Below are 2,952 nucleotides of genomic sequence, written 5' to 3'. Positions count from 1 at the left end.
TATAAACATTGGGGTACAGATGGCCCTTCTTTTCACGACATCTGTATCTTTGGGGTAAGGTTTTGATTTGAATTTCCTCGATAACTAATGATGATGAATATTTTTTTCATGTGTCTGTTAGCCATTTGCATGTTTTCATTGGAGAAGTGTTTGTTCATGTCTTCTGCCCATTTTTTGAGATGATTATCTGTTTTGTGTGTGTTGAGTTTGAGGAGTTCTTATAGATCTTGGATATCGGCCCTTTGTCTATAGTGTCAATTGAGAATATCTTCTCCCATTCCGTTGGTTGCCTCTTTGTTTTGTTGACTGTTTCCTTTGCTGTGCAGAAGCTTTTGATCTTGATGATGTCCTAAAAGTTCATTTTCACTTTTGCTTCCTTTGCCTTTTGTCTTAAAAGAAGTTGCTGTGGCCAATACCGAAGAGGTTACTGCTTCTTTTCTCCTCTAGGATTTAGATAGATTCCTGCCTCATGTGGAGGTCTTTCATCCATTTTGAGTTTATCTTTGTGAATGGTGTAAGAGAATGGTTGAGTTTCATTCTTCTATATATAGTGTCCAATTTTCTCAGCACCATTTGTTGAAGAGACTGTCTTTTTTTCCCACTGGATATTTTTTCCTGCTTTGTCAAAGATTATTTGACCAAAAAGTTGAGGGTCCATATCTGGACTGTCTACTCTGTTCCATTGATCTATGTGTCTGTTTTTGTGCCAGTGCCATACTGTTTTGGTGATCACAGCTTTGGAGTAAAGCTTGAAATTAGGCAACGTGACGCCCCAGCTTTTTTTTTTTTTTTTCTTTTTCAACATTTCCTTAGCGATTTGGGGTCTTTTCTGGTTGCATACAAATTTTAGGATTGTTCCAGCACTTTTAACAATGCTGGTGGAATTTTGATCAAGATGGCATTGAAAGTATAGATTGCTCTGGGCAGTATAAACATGTTCACAATGTTTATTCTTCCAATTGATGAGCATAGATTGTTTATCTGTCTCTTTGTGTCTTCCTCAATTTATTTCATATGTGCTCTATAGTTTCTAGTGTATAGATCCTTTACCTCTTTGGTTAAGTTTATTCCCAGGTATCCTGTGGTTTTTGGTGCTATTGTAAATGGAATATATTCCTTAATTTCTCTTTCCTTAGACTTCTGTCTGTCCAGGACCTGCAGGCATTGGCATAACCTGTTGGCAGGGGTTGTGAACTCAGAGTCCTGCCCCTGGATCACTGCTTGCACCTCATACCCTAGGATAAGCCCATTATTTATAACAGCAAATGGCACAGTAGCTATTGGAGACAGTTCAACTTTTCAGTCCTTTCTTTTCCTCTGGGACAGCTGACCTTGGCCCTGCTCATTATAATTTCCATGTTTCACTTAAGAGAATGGTATGAGTTTGGGCACTTAAAAAGACACATGACTTTGAAGAGATGTCTGACTGGCTCAGTTGGTAGATCATCTAACACTTAATCCCAGGGTTGTGAGTTTGAGGCTCATGAGAGGTGTGGAGACTACTTAAAAAAAGAAAAGAAAAGAAAGGAAAAGAAAAGAAAAGAAAGGCACCTGATTTGTATTTCATCTAAATGAATGAATTAGGGAAAAATAAAAGCTGCTATAGGAAAAAAGAAAAGAAAAAGAAAGAAAAAAGAAATCTCCTTGAGAGATGTCAGCTGAAATTTTCCATGACAAATGCAGGACACAAACATATTAAGAATTCTGGCATTCAAAGTCTTCCATCAAAGGGTCTTCCCTGCCTAGTCATCTAGAGTCATGTGCTCTCAATAGCACCTTCTTTATTGCTCCCATCATATCCTTGTTCCTCAGTGTATATAAGATGGGGTTGACCATGGGCGTGATGATAGTGTAGAACAGAGAAACAAACTTGACCTGATCCTGGGAGTAGTTGTTGCTGGGCTGGAGGTAAACATAGATGGCCGTGCCATAGAACAGGGAGACCACTGTGATGTGGGACCCACATGTGCCAAATGCTTTTTTCTGCCCTGAGGCTGACTTTATTCTTAAGACTGCCCTAACAATCCAACCATAGGAAAAGGTGATTAATGCCAGAGGTATGATAAGAAAGATCATGCTGGAAAAGAAGATCTCAGACTCATATACAGTGGTATCAACACAGGCAAGCTTGAGCAGTGGGGGGACCTCACAAAAGAAGTGGTCTATTTTATTTCTCCCACAGAGTGGTATGAGGAAGATAAGCACTGTCTCCAGTGAGGAGTTGGAAAAACCAATGAACCATGATGCAGAAGCCATGAGGGCACAGAGACGGGGGTGCATGATCACAGTGTACTGCAGGGGCTTGCAGATGGCTGCATAGCGGTCAAATGCCATGACGCCTAACAGAATGCATTCTGTACCTCCCAAACCTAGCGAGAGGAACAGCTGAACTACACAGCCACCAAAAGATATAGACTTGTCTGTTGTCCTGAGATGAACCAGGAGCTGAGGGACAGTGCTGGTCGTGTAACACAGGTCCAGAAAGCTTAGGTTGGAGAGGAAAAAGTACATGGGAGTCTGAAGATGTGGGTCAAGGTGGGACAAGGCAATGATGGTGGTGTTTCCCAGCAGAGTGAACAGATAGAAGATCAGAAGAATCACAAAGAGAACTAGCTCCAGTTGAGGTCGGTCAGAGAAACCGAACAGTATAAACCCAGTGAAAGAGCTGCCATTCTTCTGTTCCATTCTCTGTAAGCACATGTTTCCTGTTAGAACCAAGAATTTAGCAATTTTTAAAATATTTAAAAAAATAGTTGGAGGGTCTATCATGTTGCAAGACATGGCCCTCAGATTTTATCAGTAACTATATGAATAAATAATGTACTCATTTATATTGACATAGGTCATACCAATACAGTTCCACATTATCACAAAAGTATGTCATTTATATTTAGTATAAGAAAAGTGAAAAAATGGACCTTGTGCTTGCATAAGTCAGAGGTATAAAAGGCC

At 40.0% G+C, this 2,952-nt stretch overlaps 1 pseudogene across 1 annotated transcript; it reads right to left on the bottom strand.

Moving 5' to 3' along the window:
* Positions 1–1,746: 1,746 nt before the first annotated feature.
* LOC309865337 (putative olfactory receptor 2B8 pseudogene) lies at positions 1,747–2,700 on the bottom strand (annotated as a pseudogene). The gene has a single exon. The product of its transcript is annotated as a putative olfactory receptor 2B8 pseudogene (transcript).
* Between the last annotated feature and the right edge of the window lie 252 nt (positions 2,701–2,952).

Source organism: Mustela nivalis (genome assembly GCF_964662115.1).
Source record: "Mustela nivalis genome assembly, chromosome: 5".
In the NCBI taxonomy this organism is placed as follows: Eukaryota; Metazoa; Chordata; class Mammalia; order Carnivora; family Mustelidae; genus Mustela; species Mustela nivalis.
The sequence above is the reverse complement of the archived record's forward strand: the minus strand, read 5'-3'. Positions and strand labels throughout refer to the sequence as shown.